We start from the raw sequence: 19,243 nt of genomic DNA on the forward strand, positions 1-19,243 counted from the left end.
TAAAACATGTTGTTACTGCTTACATTTGATTAAAACTTTGTCTTGTCCACTTCTTAGTAGACTTGTAACAAATCAGATAAAGATACCGTCTTGGAAGAGGAACAACTAGAAATGAAGATACGCTGAGCTTAGACATTTATGATTAGTACAGGTTAGTAACCCTACTAAACTCTGTCTGGGAGATGAGTACTCTAGAGAGAAAGATTTCTTAACCAGGCAAGATTAGAATGGATGCAGTAATGCTGAAGTATCCCAGCCACTTAGTAAAATTTCTGTGAGATTTCAACATCCAATATCTGTAGGAGGAAAGAGCTGCTCTGCTGTTTACTGGAACATCCAGCGGGCTGCAGAGCTGTCTGGAGGTAAATGCCAGGTGAGCGCAATTGCAGGTGGCACTGAGTTCTGGGTGTTCACAGTGCAGGAAGAACTCAAATGCGATCTGGCCTCATCTGCCTGCTGCTTTCTTTCTGTTTGTAAAATAAAGAGGTGAGTCTGGACTCCTTTCATGAAAAGTTTAGACGTCTCGTCTCAAAATAAATACCCCCCTGCCTTGTGGTATTTTTTCTATCAGGAGGCAATTGTTTGAATGCTAGTATTTCATTAGGAGAGTATTTGGCTGCTGATTTTGTGCATCAGCCCCTTGTGTAGTCTCTTGGCCGCTTGGCTTTGGTTGGGTTACCTGCTGGAAAGTGTTCCAGGCATTTTGCTGAGGTTGCACTGTCAGCAGGTTCTCCCTGCTCTGCGCCGTGGTCGTGGTGAAGAGCCGCCCTGCTCCTTTCCCTGCAGCTCTGCCTTTGCTCTGGGGAGAGGTGAGCGAAGGACGCTTCCTTTGCAGCTGCCAAGTGTCTGTCGGGTGCTGGATGGTGGAGTTTGAGAGACTGGGGCTGACTGGAGACCGAGTGCCTGTGCCTGGCTGTGATGGACCATGCAGCACCAAGAGCAGCTAGAGGGAAAGCTGAGCAACAGATGTGTGTTCAGCCAGATGTCTGCATGTGTGTGTCACCACAATAGGTAATAGCCCTTTTTGGAGAATGAGTCAATCCCTTTTTTTTTTTTTTTTAAAATAATAATTCTATTGCTTAGTTCAGTATACGTTTTTAAAACTAACCCTCCTCCCGTGCTAAGGGGAAGAAAAAAATTCCATAATGTTTAAGTCCCATGTTAAGAAGATCTTGGTTAGCAGCTTTTTTTGTATTTGTAAGTTCCAAGAACAGATTTTTTTTTTTTAAATCCAGTTTAACAAATATTTTTCTTAAGGAAGCAGTCATAGCACAAACGTAAGTCTTAAAAATAAGTAAAACTTAAAGATGATCAAAAAGAGAAAGAATGCTGTTTGCTGTTCAGTCACTGTCTCTGTTTTTTCCATCTTCAGCCTCTGCTACATTAACTCCCAGCTGTTCCCAACCAGTTTCCTTCCTTTTGTTGGAATACAGGTAGTAACTTTTTAAATCAGTGCTGTAACCATCAATCACACAAGTCTTAACAGTGCTTCGATTTGGATGTTTTCATACGTGGGTGATCCTGTGCAAGTTTTGGTAAACTTGGAAATAGCTTTGGAGTAAGAAAAGATTTGTTGTGGCTGTTTTTGAATGTTAGTTTCTTGTATGTTTTGGGTTGTAATTCTTCTGTTTTTCCTAAACAGGGATTAAAATCAGAAAATACTATTTCTGCAGTGTCACAGAAACTTTCAGTGGTAATACTTCTGCAGGGTCCCATTTTTTGTAAATTCCTTCTGTTGTGCATTTTTCTATGCTGTTGATACTGTTGAAATGTATTGTACGTAGCATTTTCTTTATCCAGTTTTTTGTTTGTGGTGAGGAGACATTAGGTGTAAGGAAAAGTGTACCTTCATGTGATGGCACTGAGGATCCCAGCTGCACTTAATTAAATAAGCTGAGTGGATTGGAGTAGCACCTGACACTAATAGCCAGAAAAATAGGAGGTAGGACAGAGGTTAGTTGCTTTGGAGGAGGCAACTGCTAGCTTGAGGCTCTTATGTGAAGGTGTTTTTTGGAGAACTTTTCTTAATGATTTGCCCCACTCTGGATAGCTGGAGCCAGAATGCTGGAAACGGTGCAGAACAAGACAGAAGGAAAAGAAGTTCTTGCTGACTTCTCACAAAACAGAGCTAAACTCAGAGCCTACAGTGTCAGCTCTGTAACCAGGTGAGTCCCTGATGGAAAGAAAACCAAACCCTCTCTGGTTTTGTTTCCCCAGAGTTTCCTGGGTCTAATTGTCTGAACAACAGCGTTAACCTTGAAGTTGTGTCTTCTGTGTTTAAAAGCCAAGATGGGCTATGTTAAGAGAAACCAGTAAGGTATGGATAACTGCTTTAGAAAAAGAACTGAGGAAAAGCAGTAAACAGTAGAAAATGTGGAGATAAGTACTTCTGTGGAGCTGAATGTGTTTTGGCTTTTAAGTGTTGGAAAGAAAATAATTATCAGGTGAAGATGACTTTTTAACCACTTTAAAATCTCTGATAAACGATAAACCTTTACAAGACTTGATGAAAGCTAAGAGAGATAGTCATGGCTACTTGTGTGGTTTTACGAAGGAACAGAGAGAAATAATGTTTTAACATATCCTGTATCAGAGGCTCATGGATCTGACAGCTCAGTAAGCTGGTGTTGCTGTCTAGTTTGATAAAGCCATTGCCTTACTAAATCACTTCTCTTGCTACTGTAGCTGTGTTTTCACAACTGCAGTTGTCTTTTCTAGCCTCAAAGAATGCAGTTCTGTGGCTATCATCATTTGAAAACAATAAATCAGTGCGGAGATGTCTGAAATTTATATAGCCCTTCTTTGGTGTGCCTGTCTCCTTGATTTTTTTTTCCTTTGCCTTGCCACACTTTAAGGCTTTGATTGATATCTTGGAAGTTAGCTGTGTTTTGATGGTCTCTTCTATTAATTGCTGCTGGTTTGTTCTGTTCAGCACACTGTAGCCTTTTATTCTGCTCTTGAGATTCATTATTCGTAATCGTGAACTGGCAGTCACCTTTTTCTGGATGCGTGCCTAAATATATACCATAACTCTACCATCACCAGTCATGGTAGAGCGATATATTTTTTTTATGCACATCATCTCACAGTTCATTTTCTTCAAATACATTTGTAATTCTGTGCAGGAGAGAAGTGAAAATGGCTCTTATTTTACTCTATCCCCTTCTGTCCTTGACTTAAACAGTTCAATGAGAGACACCCTTGGGTTATCCTTTTAGGGGGCGCGCTCTCTTCTTTGTTTCCTAAGCCCCCCTCCCTGACTTGTGCATTTTTGATGACTTTCCTTATTTTTTTCAACTCTTTGCAAATAGCTTTTTTTCTGATTTTTTTTTTTTTTTTTTTTTTTTTCCCATACCTGCTGGACAGTGTTTGTTCCAGTCAGACAAAAACCTGCTGCAGTGTGCTTGTCAAAGGCAAGTAAAAAATTACGGGTTGCTTTAGGCGCTGATAGCAACCCATAAAGATATACATGCTTTACAAGTACCACTTTTTCAACCCCTGCAGTCTCAAGTGCTTTTTGGAGGAGGAAAGTGAAGTGAGACAGAATGATGCTATTGGATTTCACTTTCTCTTGGGATTATTGTTTTAAAGTTTTTACAGTTATTAAGATTGCCTTCTCTCTATGGTAGTTTGTCACTTGGCTTGCATCTGACTGAAACAACAGAAATTGTCAGCCAGGGTGCTCAGGCTTTGTATTTAGTGGATGTGTTCCCTGACTGCTGCCTTCAGCTTCACAAACAAGCCTCGTGCTTGTTCCTGCCATCTCTTTCTTTCACAAAAGGCTCCAGAATAAATAACTTGTGTATTTGTAGAGCGAAGCTTCTGTACTCCCTGCTCACCTTGGTGACTTGCTCAGAGGGGAAACCTCCGCGGGACAGACGAAGCTGCTGTGCAGGTGGGACCTGGCTCTCATTCGCAGAGGCCGCTGACGCGTGTGGTCTGGCTGAAGTGGTCCTTGTTCCCAAGGTCTGTCAGCTTTGTGAGGTGCTGTGCCGGTTCCCGTGCCACCTCAGGTCACACGTCTGTGTGGGGCAGCAAAGCGCCACCGGTTTGGCCACGTATGTTCGTGTGCTGTGAACTGCTGAGGCAGAGGGCTCAAATTTCCCACTTTTGTTCAGTTTGGTTGGGGCGGCTGATAAGGTGGCTCCTGTTTCATTCATCCCAGCTGTGGGAGATTGTGATCTCTACAGCTGCAGCATCTGACAGGGTGTATGGTAAATTGGTTTTCAATAAGGAATTGCAATGGAGAGGCGGCCTCCTGATCAAGCCTGTTGCACACGCAAAAGTAACTCCAGCAAGATTATTACATAGGCTTGATGTGAGTACAAAGATGAGCAGGTCTATTGCAGTAAATGAACAAGATGGGTATAGTTTTTACTTGGTATGAGTTGAAAAATCTGTGTCATCTCTTTGTGATCCTGCCAGCTCATCTGAGACTTAAAATCTGTAAAGGTCAGAGGAGGCTGCTGTAGATTAGTTTTGCAGAAGTGGGCACCCTCATGTTGTTCAGATTTTAAACAGGACTTGGGGTCTCTCATAGCAGTGATAAAACCCTGCCACTTACAACTCTGTATTGTAGTAAATGTAAAATGAGCTATAATTGTATTACATTGGGCACTCTGCACATGCCAAACAGGCTTTCCTTGATCAAAGAGTTTGGTTCCTTTAGTTCAGAGTCTAACTTAGTACAACAAGTACTACAAGACCTGATGTGTGTAGTGCTGCAGTTAAGACGTATTAAGTTTTTTCCCAGAGCACTTGGTTCTTGGCAGGAGAGCAGGGTCTGTCTCATCTCTCAGCCCTTCACTTCTGCCTTCCGTTGATAGTTTTGGGACTGGTAATTTTGAGCATTTTCAGATGCATATGTGGAGACTGGAAGGTGGCTGCTGTCCCATCAGATATTTCTTTTAGCCTATGGACCAGGCTCCTGAAGTCAAAATCACCATAGGCCATAGTGCTGGCAACAGCACTGTTTTAAAAACTGGATCCAAGCTTGGCTTCATTTGGAACATGACTCAGCAATGGTTTGACTACAAACAAGCTTTACAAACCTCTCAAACACGGCTTGATCCCTGTGTTGGATTTGGTCCATCCTGTTTTCTGAAGAAACACAGAAAGAAATCTACTGTGTACTCTGAAGACTTATGGTGCCAGGAGTTGGATTTTTATCTTGTGCCAGGAGAGTAGCTTTGTAAATACTCTTTCATGGGGTACCTTTTAATTTGAGTCTGGGGTTTCTTCATGCCTCTAGTGGTAACAATTGATTTGGCACTAATTTAGAATACATTCCAGGCGTTGTAGCCAGTCTGTTTTCTGACACACTGTATTGCTCTTGGTCTTTCAGGAATCATGTCATTGTCCGAAGTGTTCCTGTGATTTCCACAAGTCACAGGAGCAAATTTGAACAAATACAGCAGTAGGGCTTAATTTGAGTATGAAGAGGTCACATTGATACAGAAAGCAGCTGTTTGCATTCTTATAATCAAAATATTAAAACATTAATCTTAAAAACATTCCCTAGAGAAGCACTGGGATGTCTCAATGTTGACGTGGGTACATGTGGTAATTTCAGCAGATACCTTGAGCTAGGAGCCTCGTGTTTGAGGAGCCCAATTCTGCAGGGCGTACCTTCAGTAAAGGGCCACCTGTTCTGGCTCATGGGATCTGTTAGCACCAAATGAGCCACAGATTAGTCCATATTGCGAGTAATCAACAGAAGCAAAGCAAAAAAGGTGTGCATATAGTGGTAAGGGAGGGTTCATTGAACCTGGTGAACTTTTTTTTTTTTAAATTGGTACAGGCTGGGCTGTTGGGGTTAGGGCTACACAATAGCAATTGATTTCCTGATCTTCTTTCTTTCAGAGATAAATTTAGCGTAGTGGCCTGACATTTCCCTCCCAGCATCCCTCCTGCCCCCCTCAATTGGACATGTTGGTCAGACCTGGAACTTCACAGCAGAACATGCATGGAGGCATCATGTTTGACTAGAGTTGGGGGAAAGGATCCCCTGACCGCAGTATGAGTGATCTCATTATGTGTGGTGTTTATTTTCAGTGTTGTTTCAGAGCTGTCTGGGTGCTCTTGTGCTGTTTTTCCTTCAGTAGTAAGGTGGACAAAAGTGTATGCAGAGTAGGTGGCCTTCCCTGTGTTTTTCTCCATACTCTGGTCAGCTCTTGTGTTTCCCTTGCATTGGCCTCACACAGGTGGTGTATACAAGAAGCCCAGTCAAACTTCATTATTTCTACAACTGTGTATGGCGTGCCTGAAAAATGTGGCGTGCCTGTCACGTAAACAGGAAACGGCCCTTGTAGGGGACAGAGTGTAGCTGAAGGCCTAATCCAAATAACTCCGTTAGTCATTCCCATATGGCAACCTTTCAGTGCCCAGCAAGTTTGGAAAACATGATTGTAACTGGCTTCCACATGCTGGATGAATGCGTAGATGCCAGATGTTGCCTTACACATTTAAGTCTTTCTAAAACTGATCTGGGACACAAATACATTACATAGAGCAGTTGTGGGTGGAAGCCTGCAGGCACAAAGGTTTGTATTTACACAGGAACTGGGCTGGGCCTGCAGCACTAGAAGCAGGTTGAGGTTTCTTTGATCATCCAAAATTTCTGATGACAATAAAGTAGTAAAAAACAGCGAGGTGGTGTACTTGGGCTGTATTTGATGGTATGTTGTCATTATTAAAGACGTGGTTGTCAGGGATGGAATACGATATAGTTTTAAGTGCTGGCTAGTACGTCAGTAAAAGCTGGCTTAATTTCCTGAAAAAGAATACCGTGTAATGTAACAATAAACTGGTGATGTCCTCTTTAGACATATATAATAATTAGGCACTCTCAATTTCTGTTTTTTCACATGTATTATATGTGGATTATAATTTGTGTGTGGTTTTGGTTTTTCAAACATGGAACCAGAACGCTCCTTGTGAAGTTCCTACCTCTCATTCCTTACAGCCTGCTCCCTCTTTCCAAAACCTTTCTTCTTCTGAGCTCTTACAGGGTTTTTGAGAACATAGCAGAAGGGCTGGCCAATGAACGAAAGTAAGGTATGAGTTACGTGTGATAGCATAAGAAGGTATTTAATGTATACCTGGAAAAAAACAAACACTTTGAGGTTTGTGGTGGGGGGGGTTTTTCTGTTGTTTGTTTGGGTTTGGCGGTGGGTTTATTTTGTTGTTGGGTGTTTTTTCTTGTTGTTTTTTAGTATTCCATTTATTGTTTGTGGATTTTTGGGGATGTAGCTTGCAGACTGCAAGTCTGACATGGTTAACCTGACGTTGCTGGTTCACTACTAAAGTACGAATTCTGCAATTGGAATTACATTTTAAAATCCCTGCATTTAGAGAAGCCCAATTCTATAAGACCCTGGGTTTTTTTAAGGCACAACTGAGAATAGAAAACAGCAATTTACTTTGCTCAATGTGAGTTTGTCATGTGTGGCAGTTGCACCCATTAGTCGCTTTTCAAAGGAGCATAGGTTTGAGGATAACAGCCAAACAAATAGGTCTGCGATATTTGTAGGAGCCGACTGTGCCTGATGCTGTGTTCTGGCAGCATCTGTTGTGAGCGGCCTATGTTTTTCCTGATTTGTTGTACCTGAAAAATGGAGCTTGGTCCCATTATTATAGTATTAATAGCTAGTAAATTAGCTACTAACTGGCCCAGCAGTTGCACAGAGCCCATATCTTCATGTGCTGGAGTTCTTTTGCTTCATAGGTGCTTATACTCTTTAGATACACCATAGCACCTCTCAAAGTGATAATGGAGTAACTGTTGAGAAACTAAAGTTGAGAGACTGTGGTGTCTGACAAAATTAAACATGCACAGTGTGTAGAATCAAACCCAGGCTAGGTTGGAAGTAATATTCATGTGGCACGACGATTTGGAAATACACAATATTAAGGACAGGACCCAGCTTGGGGTGCATCACTTTATTTTGTCTTATAAAATGTGCTTAAATGATTGTCTCTTGTGGTTTTGTTGTTGTGGTTTTTTGGTGGTGTGTTTTGTGTGGCTTTTTTTGTGTTGTGTTGTAGGTTTGGGTTTGTTTGTTTTTTGTGGTTTTTTCCCCTCTCCTGGAAAACTGGATGAAGAGGTGAGAAATTATAGTCTTGATTTTTGAGGAGGGGGGAAAAATCTGGAGGGACTTGCTCAGTGTGGTTTCCTTCTGGCTAAAGCTGACCCAGCAACAAGGGGAGATCTCACAGCGGAACAGATGCTGTGTTCTTCAGAGGAAATAAGAATTTCTGCCTCTGAAAAGATCAGTGTAAAAGTCTGAGGGCTATGAGGGAAGGAAAAATACTTTAAAAACAAAAAACACCAAAAAAACCTTAAACAAAACAACGCTTTAGGTGCATAAAGATTTGAGAGAAATTATTTTAGGAATGCTGCATCTGAAGTGTATTTGAGCCCCCTACATGTCATGCATGTGCAAAAGTGTAATAAAACCCTGTCAGGTAGCAGGCTGGCTGCATCATGTGTGCTTTCAGGTGGTATGTGGCATGGACAGAAGGATTTTGTGTAGGAATTAGGGAAAATTCAAATAGAGAAGGTATTTCACACTCTTCCTATGTACCCTGTTCCACTTCCTAATCATCTTTGTAGTGAAAAAGTTTCTTCTATGATTTGGTTTAGATTTACCTTTCTACAAATGAAAGTGGTTACTTCTTAGTCTGCGTTCGATGATGATGCAGCAAATCGTTCCCTGGCATCTTCATAACGCCTCATGCCTGTGAAAAAAGGTATGTTCCCACTCCTTCCCCTACTTTCCCAGTTCTCGTCAAAAACCTCGTTTTTAAAATTCTTTACTTTTCTTCACTTTTAAATGTACTTGATGAAGAGTTCCTCTCGGTTTCAGTTTGCTTACGTCTCTTTTAGTCAGGTGCCCGAAACCGAGTGCTGTGGTCTGTCTACTTGGGGCCTCACCAGCACTTAGAAGCTGTTGAGTGGAGAGCTGAGGAAGGTGCAATGATGAATTCATTTTGTTCTTGTAACAGTTCTCTTAATGCAGCACAGAATTGCATTTTGCAACAGCATTTCCAGCCTGTGGTTTCCAAGCCTTTTTAGTAGGGTGAGCGCCTAGCCAGGTTGGTGGTGGGTTTTTTTGGTAGATATGTATGCATTTATTTATTTTATACAAAGTATTGTCTCACACTTGCCTTTAGTGAATGTCACCCTGCTAGAAATACAGCAAAGTTCCATCCTGTTAAACTGGGAATCCTGATGCATTAATCGTCTCATGATGCTTACAGAAGTTCTTGTGAGAAGGAGCAACCAGAGGAGGAAAAAGTTGGCCTAATTCCAGGACCCTTACACTCATAATTGAGCCAAAATATTAAATTTGTATCCCCTGGAAATTGGTCGTGGGGAATATCCAAATTAGTCTTCAGAAAAGATGAATTAAGCTAATCAGTAAAGATTGTTCCCTTGGATGAAACTTATTTGTGCTTGCCTTTTTTGACTCCCTTTCTCTGATACTTTTTTAAACTAAAACTCTTTAAAAAGGGGGGGTGGTTGCAAGTATTTACTGTTGTTTTTTTAAATAAGTGTTGAAATATTTATCCAACAAACACCTGAGAGTCACTTTTTTGTTTGTTTGTTTTTAAAGGGGAGAGGAGCCCTTCAACTGTTGCATTAAAGTGAAGAAGGCAGGCAAAATTTCACTTCCTTCACCCCCCTCTTTTTTTCAACAGAAAAATGCACATGCTGTCACCTTTTCCATACACCACTGGAAACAAAAGTTTTCTTTTACAGGTCAGACTTTGAAATGTGATCTTCACTATTTAGAATGTAGGAATTAAGAAAGAATGGGATTAGATAACTAGCATTAGGTCTGTACTTGTAGTCTTCTTCCAGAAAGGCCAACCATAAGCCTTTCAGTAATAACCTCCACTAAAATACATGCTGCCCTGTTGTCTGGGATTCTGAGATGCTGCAGTCATCATTAAGTCATCCAGGAGTGTTTGTGTGCGTGGTGGGAGAATCAATTGAGGAAAGTGCCTATCAGAGTTCACTATGCTCACTGTGTTACTAAAATTATTTATGAAAAGTTTTGTTTTAAAATATAATGGTAAATAAATATGATTTTAAAATTAACTGAAAAGGTCAGAGGAATGAATTTGTGACATATAGAAGAGGTTTGATGGGTTCTGGTTTTGGTTTTATTTTTTTTCTCCTCCAGATACAGTTCTGCTCTGCTTGCTAAAGAATATCAGGTCAGGGCTGTACTTACTTAGTTGGAAGTCTTTGAAGATTCTGGTCAGTGGCCTCTGTCTCTGCTCTTGACTGAAGAGATTGGGGATTTTGTGTTTTATGGTTAAGGAGCTTTTTCTACCACTTGTCTTGGCATGTAATGCTATGTTAGCAAAACCAAACCACGTTTAACTGTTTAAACGTTCAGTTATCTTTGTGGTCTGCCCTGTTAATTTTACATAGTCTACTGGAATGTCCTTGTCCTGTAGAATAAGAGCTTTTGCTAGTGAACTTTTGCAGGTGTCTCTAATTTCTGTGATCTGAAGATGATAAAATATATGTCACACAGATTTCTTGGAAAAGAATTTGGACAATTTCCGATGTTAAAAGCAAGTAGAAATCTGGGGAGGGGGAGAAGGGAGAATAGTTTGGATTTTTTGGGGCTTGGTTGATTGGTTTGGGGGTTTTTTGGTGTGGGTTTTTTTGTGGGGGGGCGTTATTTTGTTGTTGTTGGGGTTTTTTATTTGTAGCAAAGAAGACCAGAAGAGTGAGAAATAAAGGAGACCAGCTTTCATTCTGTTTGCATTGACTTGGAAAACCCTTGAGGTACTGAGGTGGGTAACAATAGGGACAAATGTGATATCCTATACTGCAACGAGAATAAACAATTGTGTGAATTATAGGGACTAGATGGGAAAAAGCACGCCTAGTGGTTCTAGTTGGCCTATATGTCTTGTACTCACATTTTTGCAACAAACCTGGATCTCTTGAAACATGCATAGAAAGCTACTCGGAGGAGGCAGAGTTCAATCCCTTTTCACTGCTTCATGAGGAACAGGACAAGAAATAGCAGGCTTAAATTGCAGACAATAAAATTTAGTTTAATACTGAAGGTGGAGGGCAGAAGTTCCTGTGAGTAAAGATAGTAAAATACTGTAACAAGTTACCTGAAAAGGTTTTGGAGACTTAGTCATTGGAGATTGTCAATGACAGATTAGAAAAATGCATGTTGGGAATAGCACAGGTGTCCTTGATGCTTTTCTGCTCTGTGCTATGACCGAGTATTTAGGGATTGGTCTAACCATTTCAGAACTGAATTCTGTCAGAGATGCTGATGTTGGGGATTCCTTTGTTACTTGACTATATTTTCATGCCTATCGAGACATACTGATTTAGTATAAACCAGGCAAGAATATCTTTCCCCTCTTCTCCGTGTTCCATATGCCTATGTAGTTAAAGCGAAGTTGAGTTACAGCTAAAAAAAAATAGCAATTTGCACAGGTATCTTAATGACAAACCTCACCTTCTCCTGGAGAGGGTGTTCTGCTAATAGCATTTAAGCTTCATGGAGAATGGCTGGAGTGCAAATGCCTCATGTGAGAACATCTGGAAAAGAGCTTTTTCTGAGGCTTATCAATATTCCGAACAGGAACCTACCTAGAGTGCTCCCTCAGAGCAGCAAGGCTGGAGAAGTGGTGACAGCTATAATGGCAGGGCACTAATGACTTTGGAGAAATGTTACTGTTGTAATCGGAAATGATACAAACGGTGTCATCGAAACAGATCGTTGATGCCATTTTTATTCTTGTCATGGGCTCAGTTATAAGTATGGCTTCGCTCTAAGGAGATGACATCAGAATTCTTGTGCTTTCCACAATTAGATGGACAGATCTTGAGCCTTTAACTCTAATATTAAAGGCTGTTTTTCTAGAATATCACTTAAAATAAATGAGGATTTGAATGACTGCTTGCTTTTCATTCAGTCGAACAGTACCACAGGAAAGCTGAAATGTGATTGATGTGTCATTCTGAAATTTGGCTAAAGAGCTGAGAGCTCTAAGTTGAACTCTGATTTTCTTTCTTCTGTTTCTCCTTTTTTTTTTTTTTTTTTTTGAAGATATTGCAGTTCAACAAAAAGATCTTTATAGCCCACCCAGTGTTTGGTATAAAATGAGAGAAGCTTGTTTAAAGACACAATCAAGATCATTTCCCCTCAAGAAACTTCTCATTCCCCAAGTAACTGTGTTGTTCTAATCCTTTGAGTCGCCACTCATTCCCTCTTCTTTTAGGATAAGTAGGTACAAAAAGTGAACAGCTGAAAGGGGATGATGATGGGGAAGAGACACTTCAACAAAGGAGGCCTTCTTGAATACTTTTAATGCAGCACTATCAATTTTTGCTTATCTCATCATTTTAGGTAATTTTTGAGATCTAATGGGCATGTAAGGCCTTCTGTCAGACCTCCACTATTAGGGACCGACATCCTCACTTGCAGGACTCGGCATCTGCTTATCAGGTTCTCTTATCAGTCTTGTTATGTGAGAAGGAAATAGCACTAGGAATATATTCTCCTGGAACAAGCAGCAAACAAGGACAAAGAATGGTCTGTATGTATGTGTATGTAACACAATCTTTTATTTGAGTGTTCCTCTCTTCATTTTTGCATGTTTCATCCACTGAAGATTTTAATCGCCTGCTTCCACTGAGCAGAGAGTTGAAAACTGGAGCACTCTTAGAACTTGGTATAGCTGCTAGCCTTTCCAAAATGGGCATAAAGGCTGAGTTTAGGCCAGATTAGGGACACGTAAACAGATACAAAACTAGAGAATTTGGTAAGAACTAGCTACAGCTTTTGCCATCTCGGTGTTTGTTTCCACAGGACTCTGAGAAAGGCCATCTAACAGGGCTGATCGATTAGCTTTAATCAGATAAACAGCCAGTTGTTTAATGCTAAGAAGCTGAAATAGATCAGAAAGATCAGTTGATCAGAAAGAAAATCCTTGGTCATTCAGTCTGTCTCCTTCTATACTAAAATTGCAAAACATCAAATTAGCACAGCTGAATCTGGTCTGAAAAAGGATGAAGGGTGCTGATGACCGTGAGTTGTCTGAGGTGAATACTGCAGATCTCTCCTCTTCATTCTCAGCAATAAAATATAAGGCCCTTCAACATTGATTTATGCTACAAGGCAACTCTTCATACCTTTCATATGAAATTTTTGGTTTGTTCCCCACACTGATACTCTGAACAGGTGTCTTAACATGGAAATAGAACTAGTGGTTAAAATGTATGCTTTGTATTTTGTTTCTGGTTTATATGGGAAACATGATGTTCCTGCATAACCCCAATGTTAAACGGAGATCGTTGACTTATTGCAGTGACTGTAGAGAGCGCAACAGCAAAATTCTGCTGGAAAGTCAGAAACTCACTGTAAAAGGACCATAAACTCACTGTAAAGAACTCCTAAATAGGGTTACAGCCACTTGCTGCCACTCTTCTGTAGCTCTCCAAAACAAAACTGAGATGGAATTCATGCTGGCAGAGGTGTGACTTTTTTATTTTACATTCTGAAGCCTATTGAATGGACTTTGAATAAATGTGTTTAAGTTCCTCAGGTCATTAAAAGTCTGGCGTGGATGAACAGGGTAGATTTATGATTGTGATGATGAAGTAATACTGAATTCCTTTGTGTTCACAGTACATCCAAGCTGCATGACAAAAATACACAGTACTAGCTTCCCCTTCTGGCCAAAAGAAGTAAATGATCTTGAAGGTGAGAGTCACACCAATTCTTTCTCAATTTTATTTCTATGTGCTAAACACTAGTTTTTCAGAGAACAAATTAATGCTTAACTGCCACTGAGGGGAAAGGAAGTGCTTCTTGCAACATAATATAATGGTGTATTGAGATGGGGTTACTGTTGGAACATACAAGTATTTTCTAAACATGGACCTAATTTGGAAAGCAATTAGATAAAAATACAAACTTCTGGACAGAAAGATTCCTAATGTCCTTTCTAGAGCCTTATTAGGTAGTGCTAGAAACCAGTATTGTTCCGTTTTTCATATTCTGTATGCCAGTTTTCCCCATGCAGCTGCATCATTTGTGATTGTAACTTTGTTTGGAGTTTAGGGGGGTTTTTTTTGCTTGCCTTTTTGTCTTATTTTAAATATTTTTCTTTAATTTTAATTCTATGGCACAATAGTTTGTAGCATTAGCACAAGCTTTGTAAACGTAGGGTGTACTAGCATAAAGGTGTTTATTTTGTGGTAGAAAGCAACAAAACACAGTGTGATCCAACATGCTTTTTAATAAGTTCTTTCTAACTTAGTTTGCCAGCCTTTTACAACATTGTGTTACTACCCTTCTGGATGAGTTGATCACATAGCATTTGAATCTTAGCAGAATCTTTCCTCTTTGCTGTTTTCACTCCTATCTGCTACAGCTGCTCGGTAAAATGGGACATTTAAATCACTAAACAATTTTGCATTATAAGAAGACCAAAGTCTTGCCTTTGTGGGCGCGTTGGAAACTAAGTATGCGAACACAGCATGCGTGCACATATGTACATACCAGAGAAACGGAAACTTCCTGCATGATAGAATAAATGATAGCCTCATGTTTAAGATGCTTAGGTGAACTCCAGGAAACAGGCTTCCCTGTTCATACCATGGGTTTGGTCTGAATTGGAAACACTTAGATTTTCCTATATCTCAGTCTTAAATCTGATTATCAGATTTATCATGGACTTAGTCTTCCTCTTCATCTTGGCTGCAAGTGTCATCCTGGAACCAAAAATGCGTCTCTTATGTTTTGCTGCAATGTTATGTTCCTATGGACAATTCTACCCACTATCTCACTTCCACCAATTGTGCTTTTCACCTGCTTGTGAAGCATTCAGCACATGGATGTTGAGCCAAAGACCTTGGAGCACCGATGCTGTTGGGGATGCAGGGAAAAACACTTGATTGCATGAAATATTACGTCTTTACCCTTAATGCTCAAGTTATCAACAATGGTAAACTGAGTTATGCATTCATCATTCATCCCTTGCCCCGATATGTGCTTCACCTTGTGAACTAAAGTATTAACTTTTTAGTGTATAAGGTTGTGCTAATTTCATACCAACCTAATAAATTTTTAGCATGCTGGGGTGGGAAGGAAGGAGGATTGTATTTAGTAATTTGGAAGTGTTAGTCCTCTGCTCCTGTATTTGTTGACTCCTACAGGGCTTAGAAAAGGCAAAAAAGCCTTTACTTAAGAAACAAGTAGCTGGGAGTGAGGGTGCCTTCTTGAAGTCAAGTGTCAGGCTGTAGTATACTTCTTATGTTTACTAATATACTTGCTATGGTTTCATTGCTGTACTGGAAATAATCAGGAGGAGGCAATTAATTATTTCCTTTTCAGCTGTGTGTTAATGAACTACAGGAAAAATATTTTGATATCATGAGTCATTGGTGGCCATGGAGAAAAAACATTCTCTTCAAGCCAAGCTTTTACATACTTTTTTAATTGAAAGAACAAAATTAGTATTTTACTGGCAAGTGACTTGCCCTTCCAGGTTTATAATTTTAACAATTAATCAGTCTTGGAGAATATTGTTTAACTTTCTTTTACAACCAGTAGGCTATATGAATAATGTTTGGGGATTTTTGCCTATATAGCAACTTCAGTTTTGTTTTCTAAGAAATGTGAACATTTACAGAAAATCTAATAGCTTATATAAGAAAATATTTTTTTATCTGTCCCCTTTATATGTTATTTTGCATCAGGCAGTTCATCACGGACAATTAAAAACTTGTGCGTAGGCAGTAGAAAACTTTCCTGTGATGGCTGATGTCATTTCTCACTGGTGTGCAATCACAGCTCAGTTCATAACAACAAGAAAATGTTGAAGTCATTGCTATAAAGTTTTGTGAAGAAACTTCAGCTCCCGTATTTATAAAAATGTTACACAAATACAAACAGTAGTTGTTCAAGATTATTTTTTCCTCTTCTTTCTTCAGATACTCTCTTGTACATATCAGCCAAACCTCAGAGAGCAAATTTCTTTTTCAAGGTTCCTCGGGCAGCTCTAACAGCTCTGACAACCTTACGGCTCCTCACCAGCATGAGTAGAGTGAATCTGCTCAGCTATTGGACTTGTCCCCTCTTTGTAGGTTGCTGAACCTGGAAGGCTGTGGTAAGGCTTTTGTCTCCAGACCTAGTCAGGGAACTGATGTGCCGCTCTGTCCTGGCTGTTACCTTGGAATGCCCCTACGCAGCAAACACCTGTTTGTGTAGCTGGCAGGGAGCCTTTGGGGAGATCTGCTGTGTTTGTGCTCTTTCCTTGCCTGAATCATGAATGCAAAACCTGAGGCTCATGATGCATTTAAACAGGCAAACTTTCACCTGTGAATATACTTCCTACTGTTTTTATTTCAGGTGTCCAAGACAAGGCAGAAGGAACATCTTGTCTAAAGTGCTGAGACTCTTATTTTTAAAACGCTAGTGCTCTTCACTGACAATAAGCCTGTAATCAGCAGTTACCTTGCTTAGTGTTATGCTGCAAAGAGGAGATTGGTTCAGTCTTCTCTGCTGGTGTGAGAACTGAAATGAACTGAGGGGGGTCCTCTGAAGTAAAGGACAAGAGGTCACTCAGTCACCACTGTGGTTTCAGTTTGTACTATGGCTGGGGTTGTAGTTATTCTGTAACTTCGCTAAACCTCATGTGCAGGTAGGATTTAACCCTTACCGCAAATGGACATGCTTGTTGCTCTTAAGCAGCTGTTGTAGGTTGCAGCGGAGGAGACCCCTCGTTTTCCTTGTGCATTGGCAGGCAGTTGGTCTGGTTCCACAGCCACAAAAGGGGAAGCACTGCAATGCCAGTTCCTTGGAGCTGGGGAACAGACTGGTGGTGTTTGGAGGACGGACCTTGATGGGGTTTGGATGCTGTCCTGGTTTTGTTAAAAAACAAGTTTCTCTTCTAGTGAATTTCCCTGTCAGCTAAAGTCTTCTTACGAACTGCAGTTTTCCTGAAAGTTAGATACATGTTTTGGTAGACATAGCAATGGAATGCAAGGTCATTGATAATGATGCATCTCGTGAGATGTGCAAGCAGGAGGTGAACTGAAAACTGACCAACTAAAGTATTCCATCCCATTCACATGATACTTCATATAAAAGTGGGGGATCACGAGAATCTCGTCCCTTTTTCTTTATGGCCGACATTGGGAGAGGACCTTGCGAGTTGTCCCTGCGAACTGAGGCCTAGTGACAGACTGAATCCAGCTCCGGTTGGCTGCAGAGTCCAGTCCAGGACTTCGGGTGCCGGCCCCACATCTGCCGGAGCAGCTGCCAGGACTTTCGAGATTGGTTTTGTATATTTTGTATTATTTTCTCTATTTTTATTGGTAGCATTAGTAAAACATTTTTACTTTTTCCAACTCTTTTCTCTCTGTCCTTCTCTCCCTCCCGATCGCCTGTCCTTAGTGGGAAGGGGGGAGAGGGAGAGGGATGATTAGGGGGAAGAGGGGGGAGAGGAGGTTAATAATACATCTGCCACGGTTTTATTGTCACCCTGCAATCAAACCACGACAGATGCTGAAGTTGGATCTTTGTTATGTTAGCCAGTATTCCTAATGTTGTTTAAGGAATATGTTGGGTGTTTGTGTGTGTTTTTTTTTTTTTTTTCTTGGACTGCTTATAATAGCAATAAAATCACTAGTTTAGTTGGAATCATACTAGCCAAAAACACGCATTTGCAAGTGAGCATATTGGAGGGAGCAAGAGAGTGAGGAAGACCAGGTCCTACACTGCAAGTGCAATGTGAGTGGTCAGCATAGGAACTGCTGCTGAGTTTATATTCCTGAATGAGAAGTTCATTTCCCAATAAGGCATAGTGGAGAAAGGGATTTGGGAGCATGGCAGAGTCTTCTTAAACCCTTCACATCTTCACGGGGGAAGAGGGAAGCAGGGGGAGGAAGAGAGTGGCGAAATAAAATCTCATCTCTAAGAAACCATCATTTCTTCTTGTAAGTGATGCAGATTTCATAATTCCATAACCAGTAGTGACTGTAGGCGTGCCAGACCTTTTAACAGGCAGAGGGAGGGACCAACAGAGAGAGTTCCTAGCAGAATATCTTTATATATTCAGGGAAAAGCTGGTGAGTTTCAAGCTGATGCTGTTTAATTTCATCAATTATTTGTCCTGTTGCAATTTCCTTTTAATATTTTTCATTTAGATCATAGAGTTTGTTAGTTTTTTACTTGCCTTTGCAGCACATTGCTTATAGCTACATCTCTGAACTTATTAAATATCATAGTGATAACAACATGCACAAAGATCACTTTGGGACTTCTTAAAGAGGAAGTGAACAGAGCAGAGAAATCAGAGTGCTGCCAGAGAAAGGAAGAACGAATGAATCCAACTAAAACTGCAAGGGGAAGCCAGTTAGACGGAATGTAAATTTGCATGGTGGAACTTGGCAAAGATGCCAACAGTAATAACATTTCTGCTGCGAGAAGTTACAAAAGGCTCTTTTTCTATTATTTTATAAGGACTGGGATTCCGTTGCACATTTTGCGTAAAGATCTGTGCCTCCATGCACCCTTACCCCATGGCACAATACTCTAAGACAGCTTACAGGATGTTTGATTTAGCATTGCCTCAGAAGGAAGACTGCCATTTCATGAGTAACCGTCGGTACCGTTTTGTTTAACATCTGGGGTAGACTTGCAGCAAGAAGTTTAAAACCACTAGAACATCTTGGACAAGTTTGCAGGCTGAGATGGAAAAACTACAGGATACACATTTTTATTTGGACACCCCTGGTGAAAAGAACTGGAGAGGACACAAAAGGTGACCTAATTTTGACATTAAAAAACCAAAAAGGAAAAAAAAAGCCAAACAAAGGAGAGAAAATAAGAGAGAATCAAACAGGAGGCTGATGTGGAAAGTACCTTCCCGAATATAACTCAGCTAGAATGTTAGGTGAATTAATAATGACTAAAGGAACACATAAGCCAAGAGAACTCCTTATGTTGGAGGTCAGAATGCACAAAGAGAGCGAGTCTGACCAAAATTCATAGGGCTGAGTGTAATAAAGACCAAAAAAAATACATGTTTGGTCACATACATTAGAAGACCATAGGGGAAACATGAGAGCACTCTATAATACGACAACCTAGATTAAGGAAACTCTAGCTATGGTCCAGCTTCTAAAGAAATATTTTTGCCTATTTTCCATGGGGTTAGAGTAATATAGAATTGGAGACAGTAG

The sequence above is a fragment of the Caloenas nicobarica genome, chromosome 4 (assembly GCF_036013445.1).
Source record: "Caloenas nicobarica isolate bCalNic1 chromosome 4, bCalNic1.hap1, whole genome shotgun sequence".
Lineage (NCBI taxonomy): Eukaryota > Metazoa > Chordata > Aves > Columbiformes > Columbidae > Caloenas > Caloenas nicobarica.